The sequence below is a fragment of the Mixophyes fleayi genome, chromosome 3 (genome assembly GCF_038048845.1).
Source record: "Mixophyes fleayi isolate aMixFle1 chromosome 3, aMixFle1.hap1, whole genome shotgun sequence".
In the NCBI taxonomy this organism is placed as follows: domain Eukaryota; kingdom Metazoa; phylum Chordata; class Amphibia; order Anura; family Limnodynastidae; genus Mixophyes; species Mixophyes fleayi.
This window is the reverse complement of record NC_134404.1, coordinates 291763748-291782262: the sequence shown is the minus strand read 5'-3', so window position 1 is coordinate 291782262 and position 18515 is coordinate 291763748.

Sequence of the window (18515 nt, the reverse complement as noted above, 5' to 3'; positions counted from 1 at the left end):
AAAACATTTTATTCTTCCTAAATACACAATATACACATGTGTATATGTAGCAAACTAACAGTCATTCTACAGTGCATTTAATCCTAACTTCAATCTGTCTCTTACAGTGCTCCATCATGTAGAATCTAGTACCATTTGGATTATAGCCCACTGGGCTTCAAGATACACCCTCAATGGATTAATAATTAACCCCTTACAGGCCACACCAGTGCTTGTGGTTAGACATTGCCTAATACTACTTCTAAACTGAGATCTATTAGTAAAATTTATATTTCCTATAAAGCAGTGATCATGGGGAAGCGATATAGTGTGCACACCAGCAGTATTCCTGTCTATACGAATTGAAGGACATGGCAGGAAGACATGCATAACCTAAAGTGCCTGATAGCAGAGGGCAATCAGCGTTGAAGGCCAATAATCCTAGACTTTGTACTTACAGGACCTGTACATTCAGGACCTCATATAGGGCCTGAGTCATTAAGGCAAAAAAAAGTAGTAAATTTGATTCTGGACAAACCATGTTACAATGCAAGTGATGCAAATTAGTTTGTTATTTTGCATATAAGGAAAATATTGGCTGCTTTTTCATGTAGCACACAGATACTTGATTTTATGCGTCATTTTTACACTTAAATTTAAATTAGATCTAGAACATGCCCTACCCCAATTATAAATCTGTCCCCACATTTTAAATTTACCTCCCTCTCCAATGCAACATGGTTTTGCCAAGGTTCAAAGCTACTCCTTTTTTTTTTGCTTTACTCTCCTTACTGTCTCAGGCCCATAAACTTTAACGCATTTTGTGCTCCAAGCATACACATAAAATTCTGTGCAAAAAAAATATATCTTAAATGTGTATGTTGAGTTGCATGTATCTCAAGATACAGTGCCTTGCAAAAGTATTCAGATACTTGAATAATTCTCCCACTTTATTGAATAATAAATCCTACACTGAAATGTAGTTCTCTGTGTTATGTTTTTATTTCAGAGCACTAAATCTTAAAATAAATTTGTTTTAAATGTGACAAAACCTATGCAAATGTCATTTATAAACCACACCAAATGCAGATCTGCAATACATTTCTAATAGCACAAATGTGCTTAATTGACTGTGTCACTCATAACACAGAGCTCTCCCATAGTACGACTTTATTCCAGATTTTGGAACGACCCCCATACAAACACTGTCTGACCTTTTGCCTGTGTGGCTGGAGCGGCACTTGCTGAAAAGAGTACTTTGGAACTACCCCCCTTCATTCATTTCAACTTTTCATTTAATCATGAGAATGAGGGGACACCAGAACTGTCGTTAATACATGTGTATTTTGGTTGTGTGTATTATTTTTTTTGCAATGCACTTATCTGTATAAAGTGCACTTGAAAGGTGCAAATGACACCCATAAAATATATAGGTTGAAGCCTGATTTCTACCTTCAAGGATGTATAAAAATACTCCACTAAACAGGGAATGCCCTCCTAAATGTGGCTTCTCCACTCCTTGAATCTTATATAAATAATCTCAACCTGAAAAACGAATCTGTGTTTTACACTTAGGTGCATTAATACGCCTAGCCCACCCTATGCAATGTTCCTGCATCAGAGGATGCAAAAGTCTGGACGCATGAAAATACTGCCGGATTGGCCCATCAATCTATATGTTTCCCTTTATAAATGTATTCTCACACAAATAAGTCACAAAACAACATTTGTACTGTGGTATTCCTGTAGTTTTGCACTTTTGGAAATGACCATAAGTATATAGTAAAGTTAAATTATACCATATCTGTCTAAGACTTAAACATTCTGTGTTGTTTGTTGCTTAAGCTGCAGATCTATTGTCTACTGTGTCTCTAGGGATGACTTAGATTACTACGTAATGTACATATGATTAACATTTGATGAATTACTGGAGAGTGTTTTCTTTATATTTGCTACAATGCATTACAATGCATACAAAGAGACTGTAAGCACGTCTTTTAAAAAATTACTGTACAAAATTACATAGTCTGCATGCTGTTCATTAACCAATTGCCACTAATGTGTTTACATGTTCACTCAGTCATGTGAGTAACTTTTACTTACACAAATGACTAATACATAAATTAAAGTTTATGAACTGAGTTGAATTGAGCAGTCCATTACCATATTGCAGTAGGCAATATCAAAGATTTATAATGTACAAGCTATTTTCATACTTTGTGTATATAAATGTTTATTTTTCAGGAACAGTGCAACTCAGCGCCTCCTGAATTGTAGAGAGCATGCTGCATTGTGCTGTTCTGACCTCAACCCTTGAATAATAATACTGTTGAAGTGCGGCATGGTTACAAGTGAACCTCACAATCCGTGGGTCATGTGACAGGGGCTTATTTGCTCCGTGAGTGCTGAAATTGCCATTTGCTAAAAATGAAAGTGTTACGTCTGTATAAACAATGGCGAAACAGTGCAAAACTCTCATAGCAACTTTTGGGTAGGGGCCTGGTGATGGCATTCTTGTCTCGCAGGCGCCCCACCCTACCCTCAATAGAGCAGAGCATCTCTTCTTAGCATGCGCGCTGTGCAGAAGATTCCTACACTCTGTTCTTTTGAGAGAAGAGCTGGGGCCCCTGACCGGGAGGGGGACAACCTCTGGGTCCCGTAGCCACCACACACCCTGCACCCCTATCGGTACCCCCCTGTGTATACTTTCCACTGCAGCTGAATGGAACAAGATCCATTACTCCAGCACTAATTTGTATATATTAATGGACACAAGTAGCCAGTTGCCTAGACATTTCCACAGTGAAGAAATAATAATAAATTCTATGCCATGTATGTCCATTAAATGTTGTTATTTACATCTCTTCTCCAGCTTTTTGCTTCAGTCCAACACATTACTTGTAAACAGAGACATAGCAGAATATCAGCGGTAGTGTACATAAACTAGTATCCTCCTCGACCTCTATGCGGCCTTCGACACCGTGGACCACCCCCTCCTACTGCAAACTCTTCTCTCTCTTGGCCTCTCTGGTTGTGTCCATGCCTGGTTCACCTCATACCTTGCTAACCGCTCCTTCTCTGTATCCACGTCTGGTTCTTCCTCCACCCCCTCCCCTCTCCCTGTAGGAGTCCCCCAGGGCTCTGTTCTCGGCCCTCTACTCTTCTCGCTCTATACTTCCTCCCTTGGTGCCCTCATCTCCTTGTTCGGTCTTCAGTATCACCTTTATGCTGATGATATTCAACTCTATATCTCTTCTCCCGTTCTTTCCTCCTCCCTCCTCTCTCGTGTAACTGACTGCCTCTCAACCATCTCCTCCTGGATAACATCTCAAAAACTGAACTCATTGTTTTTCCCCCGCCCAGACTCCCATCCCACCACGACCTCTCCATCGTTGTCAATAACTCCACTATCTCCTCTGTCACCCAACTCCGCTACCTGTGTGTCACTCTTGACTCCTCTCTCTCTTTTGCCCACCACATTCAATCCCTCGCCCAAGCCTGTCGCTTCCAACTCCGTAACATTGCCCGCATCCATCCTGTCCTCTCTCAAGATGCCACCAAAACTATCATCCATGCTCTCATCATCTCCCGCCTCGATTACTGCAACCTTCTCCTTACTGGCCTCCCCCACACCCACCTTGCCCCCCTCCGCTCTATACTCAATGCGGCTGCAAGACTCATCCTACTCTCACGCCGCTCCTCCTCCGCCTCTCCTCTCTGTCTCGCCTTACACTGGCTCCCCTTCCCCTACAGAATTCCTTTTAAACTCCTTACCACCACTTACAAGGCTCTCTCCCAGTCTACTGCCCCTTATATCTCTAACCTCCTCTCCACTCCTGCCTGCTCCCTGTGCTCGGCCAATGATCGCCGCCTCCCCTCCACACTCATCACCTCTTCCCGCTCTCGAATCCAAGACTTCTCCCGAGCTGCCCCCCTTCACTGGAACGACCTCCCTCACTCCATCCGTCTCTCTCCCAATCTGTGCTCCTTCAAACAGGCACTTAAAACTCACCTGTTCATTAAGGCCTACCAACCGTCCATTTAACCTCTCATCTCTTCTGCTCATCCTCCCCTGACCCCTCTTCTCTCTCCCCTTTGATTCACTGGCTCTCTTTTGTGCCTGACTTTGTTTACCCTCCCTTATGATGTAAGCTCGAATGAGCAGGGCCCTCTTCCCTCCAGTCTCCATACCTGTTCTTCTGATCTGTTTCTACTGTATCTGTCCTGTTTCTGAAGTACTGGTACTTTGTGTTTATTGTTCTGTACTGTTCTACCCTGTATAGTCTACTGTTTGTACTGTGTGCGGCGGAAACCTTGTGACACCCTACAAATAAACGATGATGATGATAATAATAATAATAATAATAATAATAATTCTGATCTGTTAGTAGCCTGTATGCAAAACAGTTGTGTTTTGGACACTTCTGTTATTTGTTTACTTTCCACAATAAAAGGTTGTTGGATTCAAAATATAAAATATTAATATAATATATGAAAAGAAACTATATAAAATATAAAACCAATTCAGGATATACAACTTGGTATCATCTACTTTTGAGAAAAGTCATCAATGTAGCCCTGTAATACCTGTAGTGATTACCTGACAACAATATTATTTTACAATATATACTACACTAATATAAATATTTATGTAAGTTTAAGTATAGGATGAAAAAGGTGCAGTATTATTTGCTACATTGGAAGGCAGAATATGTAAACTCACCTCTCCCTATATTGAGCTCTACCATACCATACAGGTTTTATTTTAGATGAACAGAGCAATCATCATCAGCTATTTATATAGCGCTACTAATTCCGTAGCGCTGTACAGAGAACTCACTCACATCAGTCCCTGTAGGCGCTTACAATCTAAATTCCCTAATATACACAGACAGACAGAGACTTGAGTCAATTAGATAGCAGTCAATTAACCTACCAGTATGTTTTTGGAATGTGGGAGGAAACTGGAGCACCCAGAGGAAACCCACGCAAACACAGGGAGAACATACAAACTCCACACAGATAAGGCCATGCTGCCCGAGTAATCAAGCACCAGTCACACAATGCATAGATTGCAAAATTTATACTTATTCCCGCTGAGCTAGCATAATAATTGGGTGGAGGGGCAGGGTTTTGCAGTACGATTAGGCGCAGACACTGCTCTTTGGGGTCACTGGATAGGACCATTATTTTTAAAGCAACATGCTCCACCTGTACATGTTTACATTTTTTTTGTCTATTCCCACTCTAAGGATAAAACCATAATTGCGGCGGTAGCTGGGTGCTGATGGACATAAGGCTGGTAACATATCGCTTGTGTCAAGAAATTATTTCTAGGATATTTTTCCTATGGAGTATTTCAAGTTAGTGCACTCCATCTACATTCATTGATTATACCAATTTCTCATTATATATATATATATATATATATATATATATATATATATATATATATATATATATAAAATGAGAAATTGGTATAAATATATATATATATATTTATATATAATTTTATATATATGCAAAATTAAGCATTATGTCACATTTTAATTATTTATGACAAAATTTGTAGGTGTAACAATAGTGCATCACTATCTAATTACAAGTTCTGAGTATCCATGGAGACCAGAGGAAGGACATTTCCACCTTTGGGACATGTCCATGTAATAGATTGAACTGCCCCATTCTGTTCCTTGTATGTGGTCTGTAGTAGGCTGTTGAACCTGAGAATTACCTGGTCCTGGTTATACTGTAGGTACAGATATCAGTGACATTTTTATATAAAGTAACAAGAGCACAATGAAAGGTGCAGCTGAAAAAGCTTTAATGTGAGTGTGGATGCAGCTGAACGAGCAATGGCCACTGTCATATTTAGGTGTCTGTGATCCTAATTGCTCGCCTGACGTATAACCGAGATCTCTGACACAGCGTGGAACTGCTCCCCATAAAATGATCCTTTGCGGCTGGAAAGAGTAAAAATGTCACTTCAAAGTCCAGGCCGCCCATTTTATACATTTCAACATTTTCGTTTTTCTATTAAAATATCACCTATGTCTATTTTATGTTTTAAATTAATCATCAGAATGAGGAGCATTGGGATTGCCTTAATTGCATGTGTTTTTTTTGTGTGCTTGAATGTTTTTTCCCATACAAAGTGCATCTGGGAGGTATAAGATTCATCCCATTGGAAGTATAGGCAGAGGTCTGGTTTTACTACCTCCACCTATGTAACAAAAGCAAGTCCTGTGGCGCAATATAAAACACTCCGTAGCCCCCTGACTAAACAAGGAATGCCCCCTAAATGAGTCTACTCCACTGCTTGAATCTCATTTACATAATTTCATCCTGCAATACAAATGAATGCATTCTGGGAAGATAATGTATGCGCATGATGGTACAATACAGAAGGTTCTGCACTTTCGGTAATGACCCTTAGGGGTATATTTATTAAAGTGCGGGTTTGAAAAGGTGGAGATGTTGCGTATACCAACCAATCAGATACTAGCTATCATTTTGTAGAATGCAATAAATAAATGAAGGCTAGAATCTGATTGGTTGCTATAGGCAACATCTCCACTTTTTAAAACCTGCAGTTTAGTAAATATACCATTCTCCCATCTCTGTCCAAGACTTGAGCATTCTTTGTTGTCTGCGTTGTTTGTAGCTTAAGCTGCAGATCTATTTGTCTACTGTGTCTCTAGGGATGACTTAGCTAGCTACGTGATGTACATATGATTAACATTTAATAAGTTACTGGAGAGTGTTTTCTTTCTAATTGCTACAATGCAAGGGGTCTGGACACAAGAGAACACAACCAACTACAATGAATACAAAGAAGTGACTTTAAGAACATGTTTTGAAAAATACTGCACGACATTACATTGGCTGCATACTGTTCATTTATCAATTGTCAGTAATGGGTTTACATGTTCACTGAGTGATGTAATAATATATGCATAAATTAAGCTTTAGGAACTGTAGAGAACTGAACTGCCCAGAACCATATTACAATAGGCAGTAATGCTAATGTACTATGTGTGTATATATGCCTGTTGTTATGAAACAGAGTAATTCAATGGCTTTCCAATTTTAGAGAGTGTCGCGTTGGACTGTACTGACCTCACCCCCTGTATAGCAATACAGTTGAAGTGTGATATGGTTAGAGGTGAATGGCACAATCGCTGGGTCATGTGACTGATTTGCTATATTGCTAGATTTTGTTAAAAACAAAAGGGTTCCATAGATGCATTCCATTGCATCTAAATTAAACATGCTCTGTTACTCCAATGCTAGTTAATTTTTTTCCACATTAAAGAAAGGGAAACATCTATAAAAATCATATAAAATATATTCATTAAATTTTGCTATAATTCTGTCCTATAACATCACTTACATCACTTCTCCAACAATACAGCAGCTGCTTGTCAATATGGGTTTGTACTTATAGGGCCTGAGTCATTAAGGAGAGTAAGGCAAAAGAAAGAGTAAATGTTACAATGCAAGGGGAGTAAATTAGTTTATTATTTTTCACATAAGTTAAATACTGGCTGTTTTTTTCATCTAGCACTCAAATACTTTATAGCTTTATTTTTACACTGAAATTTAAAGTTGATATAGGACATGCCTTAACCCAACTATATTAACCTGTCCTCATGTTAAATTTATATCCCCCCTCCAATGGAGCATGGTTTTGCCCAGGTGCAAAATTACTCCTTTTTTTATGCTTTGCTCTCCTTAATGACACAGGCCTATACAGTGAATATTCTAAAATTGCTAATTTGCAAACCTCTAAAAGCCAAGGAGAGCTTGATGGTGTACCATCATGGTGTGGAGCTACAATCCAAAAAGGAGATACCCTTCGGTGCACTGTCAATATGCTGTTTATCACACTTCATCAGAGGTGAAGAAGCTGAAGTTAAGTTAACAAGATAATTATCGTATCGCTTCAATTCTAAGAAGGACCTTTTTCTCCATATAAACATCTCTAAAACCGGGTTGCATCTTAGGATCGCAAGTGCGACAACTGCCAGTGCTACTTATAGTTACTTGTAGTGGACATTCATTATGGCTTTAAATATGCCAGAAGGACACTTTTGTCATTTTAATGATAAATGAAAATCAGACTAGACAGGGGTATCCCTATCTAGTATGATAGACTATTATAAATCAGACAGATATAATGTTATTAATCTTAATCTACAGTGTTAATGTTATTAACACTCTAGATTGGTCTAGAGATAGGCAAGCAAGACTCTAAGATATTGACCCTCCTTGCATTATGGATGGACCAGGATGAGGGTGCCCAAACTAAGCTTGCTGTAGATTTTTAGTTCAGAGTTAAGGAGAGTAGTTGACCTATAATTAGTAAATGTAAATGGATCTTTACCAGGTTGGGTGATTATGATTATTTCAGCCTCTAACTTCTCAGAGAAGGCCTACTCTCAGAACCTTCATTATATAAATTTGCCAATATGAGGTTTAAATTCAGCTGCAAGTTGAATAGAAGTTGTTTGACTACCCATATAGACCAGAAGTTTTCACCTTAGGTAGTGATTTACTTACTTATTTTACTTCAGCCTTAGACCAAGGGGCATTATGTGATTCCCTGGTTTCTGGGTGAAGGGACTGAAGTTTTAAGGCTTCTAAAAATAATTGTATGGTGCTCCATTAAGGCTATTGAGTGTGTGTTAGGCTGCCGGTTTGATAACTAACTTGCAGAACAGATGACAGAGGTCTTAACCTTTAGCAGCCGCCTTTCTCATAAAGCTTTATGTGCTCACAGGTACTCAGATGCCCCCAGGACTTAACTCTTAGCGTAGTGCAAGTTCGTTATATAATACCGCAGCGGCAGGCCAGAGGAGGCTGAGTAGATGGTAGCGGATGGTCAGATGTTAGCCGAGATCAGGGAGCACAAGCAAGGTAGAATGGTCAGATAACACACCAAGGGTCAGGGTCACAGGCAAAACAGCGGAGTCCAAGATACAGGCCAAAGAGTCAGGGTCACAGGCAAGCAGGCAAGGTCCAAGGTACAGGCAGAGGGTCACAACGGCAGATCAGATAATAAACGGTCACAGTATCCACAGGGAAAACAGGAACTGTACAACGCAGGTCAGCAACAGAGTAAATCCACACTATAACCAGCAGGTAGGCTAAGCCCTCCCTGCCTTAAATACTAATACTGTCAAACAGGGCCGGATTAAGGGAATGGAGGCCCCTGGGCAAAGGGGGCCTCCATTTCCCCGTGAGGGCCCCTCCCCGCCCCCAATGAGCCGAGTCGCCCCCAAGGCACTTACCTCCTCCTGGCATTGCAGTCCTTCCCCGGCGCGCTGTACGCTTTTTACTGAGGAGATCTCGTGGGAGTGAGACTCACGAGATCTCCTCAGTAAGGAGAATACAGCGCGCCGGGGAAATACTGCAGTGAAAGTGCTCAGCAGCATTGATCGCGCCGGGGGCGCCCCCACCCCCGACCGATCAATACTGCTGCTGAGCACTTTCAAGGGCCCCCTGGATGCCTGAGGCCCCTGGGCTGTAGCCCAGTTAGCCCTATGGTTAATCCGGCCCTGCTGGCAAATCAGGGCTTTGTCCTGTAACAATTCCCAGGGACAGACTGATTAATACACTGCCTAATTAATCAGCCCGCAGGCTTAAACTACTTTAACTCACGCGCCCGGCTGCCCTGTGTTGCCGGGGCGTGCTGAGAGAACACTCGGCGTGCGGTCATGGCAACGGTTGGGGCAGAGAAACAGGAAGTGATATCCTAACCGTCATGGAGACGGCTGGGACGCCAGAACCAGGAGGAAATGAGTGGCGGCGGTGCCCGCGGCCGCTGCAGCTCCTGACAGTGTGGTAATATTTTTGATTAAGTGCCAAATTTTATAATTTTTAGGATTTTTTTTGTTTGATGGCCTCTTAATTTTCTAGTTTATAACCTAATGGCCCTATTACCTGAAACGTACATATTTTGGTGTAGGTGAGGCGATGGGATATGTCTCATGAGCAAATTTTAAAGCTGATTTCTTGCTGTAAGAAGTGATGGAGGTTTGATGTGTCTTGCTTATTTTGCGATTTCAGGTCTGATGTTTATATTTGTAAATTTTTTTTGTAGCTGGGTCCCCACTCTTTTAATCCTAGCATCTGTTGGAATGACTACCCTCCTAAAAACTTCCTTCAGATAACACCAGTATGTAAAGATAGTAGTATCTTCCGCTTGGTTAGTTTGAATAAAGAGGCTTGTCATAGGGATAATATGGAACATTAAACATGTTATGATGTGCTCACTATTTCCATATATTTCCATATACTGTTCCTAGATAGTCTCATTAATCCACCTCACGCTTTTGCACACTCTTCTATCCACAACTACTCCAATTCTTTAAACTACTGTAACAGAAAACCCTTACAGAGTTCTCTGCACAATAGTTACTGTATCAAGGCACTATAAATTCTACAATAGCAATGTAGATATACTGTGTGTGTGTATATAGTAATATATAGCAGTAACCCAATAGCTTTTCAGAAGGCACCAGGAAATAGTTTCTAGAATATCTGTACCACTCTGATTGAATAGCAGGATCTAGTAGCCAAGCAGTCACACCTTTTATGCACTGTCATAGTAGGAATAGCTCTATATCTCCCGGTCTGGGATATCGTCTCACAGAGCCGGCTAAACCAATGATGGATAGCACAGACTGAAAGAACCAAGATCTCTGCTTAGCCTTCCAAGGAAGTAGCACACCTCAAACTGTCTGAGCTAGACTAGTCCTATGTTTATCCTAATTATCCCCAAATAATAGAGGTCACTGAGAACATAATTATTATTTTTATTATTCTTTATTTATATGGCGTCGCAAGGTTGCTGCAGCGCCGTACAAAATACAAAATATAGTACAAACAGTAAACCAAACAGGGTACAACAATACAGAGTAAAACGAGTATAACCAAGACTTCAGTAGCTCCAAACATAGCAAGTACTGTGACGTAGGAGAATAAATAGTATTGAGATAGAAGGGAAGAGGGCCCTGCTCATAAGAGTTTACATACCAAAGGGAGAGGAAACAGACAACAGGCACGAGAGGAGTTAGTTGAGGGGATTAAGTGCAAGAGGAGACAGGGAAGTGGGAAATAAGGAGAACAAGGATGGAGAAGGTTAGGTGGATGGCTGGTAGGCCTTGATGAACAGATAGGTTTCGAGAGTCCGTTTGAAGGTACTAAGATCCGGGGACAGGCGAATTGAGGAGGGAGGTCATTCCAGTGGAGGAGGGCATCACGGGAGAAGTCTTGATTTCTGGTATGGGATGAGATAATCAGTGTGGAGGAGAGGTGACGGTAATTGGCCGAATGCAGGGAACAGGCGGGAGTGTGGATGGAAGGAGGTTAGAGATATAAGGGGCAGTGGAATGGGAGAGGGTCTTGTAGGTGACAGTGAGGAGTTTTTTCTAGGGGAAGGGGAGCCAGTGTAAGGCAAGGCAGAGAGGGGAGGAAGAGGAAGAGCGGCGTGAGAGAAAGATAAGTCTCGCAGCCACATTGAGAAAATAGCTAAGGAGGGCAAGATGGGAGTGGGGAAGGTTACAGTAATTGAGGTGGGAAATAATGAGAGCAATGATGATGGTTTTGGCGCCATCCTGAGAGAGGAAGGGCCGGATGAAGGCAATATTCCGTAGTTTGAAGAGACAGGATTGGGCAAGAGATTGAATGTGGAGGGCAAGAGAGAGGGAGGAGACGAGGGTGACACCCAGGCAGCAGAGTTGGTGGTGTTATTAACGGTGATGGATAGATCCAGGTGAGGGGAAGATTTAGAAGGAGTAAAGGCAGTAGAAACACGAGAGAGGAGGGGAGGGGGTCACGAGAAGAGATGTAGAGTTGAATGTCATCAACGTAGAGGTGGTACTGGATACAAAGGAAGACATCACCCAGAGAGGTAGTGTAATTGCAAAAAGAAGAGGGCGGAGAACAGAGCCCTGAGGGAATCCAACTGGGAGTGGGGTGAGGATGAGTCAGAAGTGGCAAAGGGAAAGAAGGGTCTGCACACCATAATCACATTGTCTCACAACCTACGCAATCTGAAAAGTTTATTACATCCCAGCAATAGATCCACTTTATCTATGGCACCCATCTGGCTGCATTTAAAAAAAAACCTACCTAGGCTAAGGCTGAGTTCACACTACAGAAAATTTTACCCAATTCCATATAAGTAATGATTTTACCAACGAAAGGAAAAAAAAAAGTGCAGATCAGCATGGCAATTCATGTGTACACACTATACACTATCTGTGGTCTTCATCTGTCATAACTATCATGATTCCCGGCGCATTAAATAAATGAAGCAGGAGGCTCAGGAGGACACAGAGAAGATGATGTGTCTGCAACAATTTAGGTCATGATGTGACCTTGCTGTAAGTGTGCTTCCATATCATGGAGTAATATCATCTCTCACAAGTGCTTTATGTGATAAATATTACAATGTAAAAATATAGACTTGAAAATGTTAGCAATAAGAAATGTACAGAAAAGCAAATGTAATGTTCATTTAAAATATTTGGCTTTAAACTTGTAAATTGGAAATTGTCAGAAAACCATATACACACTTATTTTAATCTTTGATGTTAAGCGTACATACTAGGATGTCTATTAGAAAGGACACTACTTTGGCTGTGTGTAAGAGCCAATGTGACAATTCTAGCTATTCGATTGTCTCACACGTTGGTAACAGCTTTTACACCTGTTTGTAAGGAGTCACGCTGCAATACACCTGTTCCACAGTCTTTTGGAGCAGCACCCAATATTGCATTCTACTGCCTGATCCACACAGAGATAACAAGGTTCCCCTAGAATGTTTTTCACATTAAATAAATCAGACAGCGTACAAAGCATCCACAAGAAATTAAAAACTAAATAAACACACATCCAGAATGGTAGGACGGGGGTTGTCCTTTCCAGGTCCAGGCTAGCAAATACAGGCGATTGCATGTCGACAGGTAGATGATTCCCATTTTTTCCTCTGGGGCACCAAAAAAATACTTCCCATTATACTTAATACTTAGGCAGCACTGAGAGCAAAACAGGTAGGAAGAAGCCCATAGGAAGGAGCAGCGCTGGAGGACAGTGTTACTGAAAGCCAGAGAAGGCAAGAGGCAGTGGGTGGGGAGCAGAATGTTCAGGGATTTGGTACATCCGAAATTGTGCATACACACTGCAGTATTGGAACAAGATGGTTCCATTGTTGAACAAGATTTTTAGTTCAGTTATCAACTGATTGGCACAATAATCTACTGAAAACACTGTAGTGTGTACCCAGCCTTAGACATAAATAATAAATAAACATTGATTGAGTCAACTAGATAATTAACTTTTACTACACACTACATTATATATACTTATTCCTTATGACAATATGAGTATAATCCTGAGTACACAAAGTTGTAATGCTACCTCCAGGGGCGCACGCAGGGGGGGTTTCTGGGTCTCCAGGAACCCCTCCCCTCCGCTAAAGAAGTGCCCCTAAATAGCGGCACTGTACTATATAGCAGCCGCGGCGCTGTCAAAGAAGCGCCCGCGGTGGTGCTATATTGTATACAGCACCACCGTGGATGTTTCTTTGACAGCGCCGCGGGTGCTGTATAGTACAGTGCTGAAAGCAGCTCTCTCGCTTTTTTTTGCTTTTTTTTTTGGGTGGGGGGAAACCCCCCCTTAAAAATCCTGCGTGCGCCCCTGACCTCATAATGTATGTATATTTTGTGGCTATACGCAGAACGGGTTTGTTTGGAAATGTCCTTTCAAGTGGGGTCACTCTGCTTTCTCCACAGGCTTCGATCAGGTCGTTATGAGAGGAGATAGTGGTTCCATCTTATTCTCAGTGTTTATTTGGTCCACTTTTTTGGAAATATCCACTCTCATCCTGCGTATGGAAGTGCACTTCTCTCTCTCAGCTTTCAAAGTGGCAAAATCTACTCCGTTGTTCCTTAGTGTAAGATAGCAGGTTTAGTGATTGTAAAATCCTGGAAATTAATGGAGAATAAACCTATCAATGAAAGGAGCTGTAAGTGACCCTGAGGGTTAATGTAGTTGTATTAGTCCACAGGTTAAAATACAGGTTTTGCAGGAACTTGTTAATATGTAGACTGATCATTAATACTCTATGCATATCTGCTTTATCCAGGTACTGTAAGATGCAAGTTATGTGATGATGGCCACTAAGTCATAAATTGTGCACCCAAATGTGGATTCACATTGATGCCTAGAGATCAGTCAATGGTCTTTTCTCAAAGGATATTCTGGTGGCAGGAGCTTAAGGTCTGGTGATTCTCCTCACCTGTTTCGGTCTGCTAACAGCGAGCTACAACTGGAGAGAGCTTTGCATGTCTGAGCTAAATGGCCTAGGGAATGTTTAGGTGGCAGCCTGATATGCAATAATGAATGTGTGTGACCAACATGGTGGCTAACACTGGAGTAATATGAGTCAGAAGTGTTGGGACTACTGGCTGGTGTGTCCTTCGATTATCAGGAAAGTTATCTATGCCGTCTGATAATGAGACTAGGTCTGCTGTGCAATTATTTATGAGTGCTTCTGAATTGTATGTAATGCTGAAATATGGGGACCCAGCAGACCTTCGTGCTAGCAGCTGGCCCAGATACTGCAGAATGGTGAAATTCACTACAAAAAAACTGGGCTGGACATAGGGGGTCTCAGACAAAAATGGGAATCTTCACCCATTATTTTTCCAGTGTTTGGGGTGGGGGACCCAGTATCAGCAGCTGTTGTGGATTGCTCCACAGAAACAGCCACCACTTTGACTGTGAAACCACATCCACCCAGTATCTTGAAGCCCTGTTATAACTGTTGTATTTGTATTTTAAATTGTATAGTACACTAGTATAAATATTTAAGTAAATTTAAGTTGAAAAAAGATGCACTATTAGTTGGTATGGTGCAGTTCTAACATACTGTATAGCTGGAGCAGATTTATTTTAGATGAACAGTGCAAATAAGCGCCTGGTTGCATAGTATGTCGATTGCACAATTTGTAATTTGTAAATTGATAAAACATACCATTATTTTAAAAGAAATATGCTCCATCAATATATGTTTACATTTTTCTATTTACCCTGTCAGGACAAAACGCACTGCCATCTAAAGCTATGCTTCCATTACTCTGCAGGGCTTCATGGTTGTGGATTGACATACGGTTGCCCATTTAGAGTTGACCATATGTCTTTTGAAAAAAAAAGCCAGCATGCATATCAGCAGCACTATCAAGCCACTTCTGATTGGGTGCTTGCTTATAGGTCTTCAGCTAATCGTGCGTTCATTAGCATTGCAGCTATATTAAATAAATTAATTAAACTAAGTAGCATCTCCCTGTTCACATTACTTAATTATCATTTCCATACAAACTTCTAGAGGAAATATGATTCACATTCAATATGTGTGTTTTATTTATATATTTTTATATATGGCAATTGCCAACTTATTAATAAAATATTATTATTTTTTTGTTTATGTGTATTACCCTATTTGTATGTAACATAATAATTATAACACTGACACCCCACAGACATCAGTCACAAACAGCTTCTTGCTTGAAATCAACGGTGCTTTATTGTTTACATCAAAATAAATAGCAAACATGACACCAGCAAACAACAACAAGTTTCCTACAACTCCATGTGGCCCTAATACTAACTAACACAGTGTAGCTTTCTAACCACTGGCTGACTTGTTCATCATCAGTCACCCCTTACAACTGAAAAATACTTAAATACACAAAGCTTCTCCCTTTGGTCTAATTACCACATTAGACTCTATTCTCCACATGTGTGTATTAAACCTAGGGTTCTTGGTCTGTAAGAGCTTAATCCTTTTTGCAGCCAGTACCTACAGACTTCCCGGGACCTCACCTGTCCCCAGGCACGGGCTGGCAGGTTTCAGCCCGGGGGGTGCACAGGTGGCCTCATTAAATGTCGCGGCTGCATCGTGTGTCATGTGATGCGGTCGCCTGTGCGCTGACGCGGCCGCCTGTAATATTAAGAAGGGGAGGGGGGGGGCGGCCGGCCCAAACAGCCGTTAGACTGAGCGGCCCAGGTGCCCGCTGCCCTCCTGCCCCCCGGTCCAGCCCGCCCCTGCCTGTCCCTATATAGGAGAGGTGCGGAGGATAGGCCTCTTTTCCACATAATGTATTAAACATGTTTTTATTACATTGTTAGATTTTGTTACAAATAGTGTAATGCCATTTCTGCTAACCCTAATATAGTACTACTTACTTATAAATAACTAATATGTCTACAGCTAGTGTATCCTACCCTTCCATCAGACATACATACACGCAGTGGTACGCGCAGCATAAGTACTACTCTTTTTGAGTTGTTAGCATCACATGATGCATCGTTTCCAATGTGTGCTGAAAAGCACATTTGCATCCACCTCTAGATGAGCCCCAAGGCTGTATACTTCCATGTATTCTATCTATATTAACTGTTTATTTTTATTTCTAATGACAAACACTGTATGTACGTATAACAGGTGATATGCAAGCCAAAGCATTGTCACATTTTAAATATTTACAACAGAATTTCATGGGTGTGAGAATAGTGTATCTAATTACAAGTTCTGAGTGTCCAAGGAGACCAGATGAAGTACATTTCCACCTTAAGGACATGCCGTTTTAAAGATCTGAGCAGCTTCATTCTGTCTCTAATATATGGTCTGTAGAGAATTGCTATATTGCTACTGTATGTACAGATGTATGCACAATGAAAGATGCAGATACAAGGCTCAAGGCGCACATGCAGGGCTGGTAGAAAGGTAATAAGTCAGCTAGCCATCCCTCTCCCCAAGAATACTTCCTCCTTGGACATTGCAAAATGCGAATTAGACATCAATAAAACGTCAAAAGCTTCTCTAATACAAGAGACAACGCCCAATACAACTCCCAGTCTCACGTATGTGGAAATAATAATTGGTTAAACATACACATATAATAATAATATATGCATGTGCGAAGAAGAAAGCACCTATCAGCGTCAGCAGAGCATACGCAGACAGCCAATAACCACCGGTTCACTATTGTGGCATCTGCCATCATCAGCTATTTGTACCTGCTCTTGACCACCCACAAATAATACAGCTTGGATACACATAGGCGTCCGTGTCTCGGCCTGCATCTGCTGTCTATTGTGCAAACTGTACTCGGCATACAATGCTTTTTTTCGCACTGCACATGCGCAGTGAAAGTACACAATTGAAGCTATTCAGACCAGCAACTTTTTGGCACTTATGAATCTATACGCCTGAAGAGGTATGACAGGAGAGGGAAGGGGTGTTCTAACGCAGGGAATGTAGGGTAAGGGCATTTGCAAGCAATTGCCTATGGATGCAGACTGGGACTTAGTCGCAGATACGGCTGTGGCTTTATTTGCAGGTGGTCAGGGGCAGGTGTAAGTAGCAGATGATGATGATGACAATGATGATGAATCCCACTAGAGAACTGCTTGTAATTAGAGGTTTACAAATCATTCACAGACGCTTATTGATACTTTAGTAGGCGCCACAGATTAGGATTGATTTGGTTGTAGCAAAGATGAAAAGATTTTTTTTTTTTGTACGCACGTCGGAAAGTTGTTACTGCTGTATTAACTAAGTTATTCAGGTTTAAGTGATGCTACATAGCAATTGCATTCATAATATATAGGTGAACCCAAGTTTCTGAGGGGTGTGTCTGTTAAGTACACACATCCACTACTCCTTTACACCTGCGAGTATCTTCAACTCTAAATATGGCCTATATACACATTCATGTGTGTGTGACTTTTTCAATAGTGAGCTATGCTATTTTGTATTTCTCTCTGGCACTCTCGGCCCTTAGGTCGTCTAATGGAAGCTCCAGCCCTGCATATATGTGCAGTTTATTCCATGCATGCTTGGGAAAAAATATTGCCCAAATATGCAAACAAAGTGTACAGAACAGTCCTTCCATTCAAACTGTACATTCACTTAATGTGGTCTGTAAATAATAATAGGGCAGGATTCATATATATTATACTTTTATATACACATATCAAAAATGCCACATGCCATTTGTTAAAACAAAAGGGTGGGATGCAGAGCTGGATTAACATATTGGTCTTTCTATGCTATTGCCCAGGGGCCTCGGGCAGCCGGGGGGCCCTAACAAAGATTTTAACTTAATGACGACGATCGGATCTGATTCATTCAAGTTAGGCAGGTGCAGCTCACAGTAAATCTGATGCTGTTAGCTGCCCTGCTGTCAGTCAGGGTGCGGTGCGTAATGTGCTGCTTAGTGAAGGGGACTCGTGAGACTATGACCTAGTCTCACGAGACCTCCTCACTGACCAGCATGGTGCGCACCGCGCCCGCACTGACAGCAGGGAAAGAAGAAAGAAGAGGTGCCGCCCGGTCCCTGAAGGCTGCAGTGAAATGGACCAGGTAAGGTTTTATGTATGGGTGGAGCAGAGGTGATACACTGGGGTTGATGGAGACCTTTACAAATTACTGGGGTCATCTTAGCCCAGGGGCCTACATT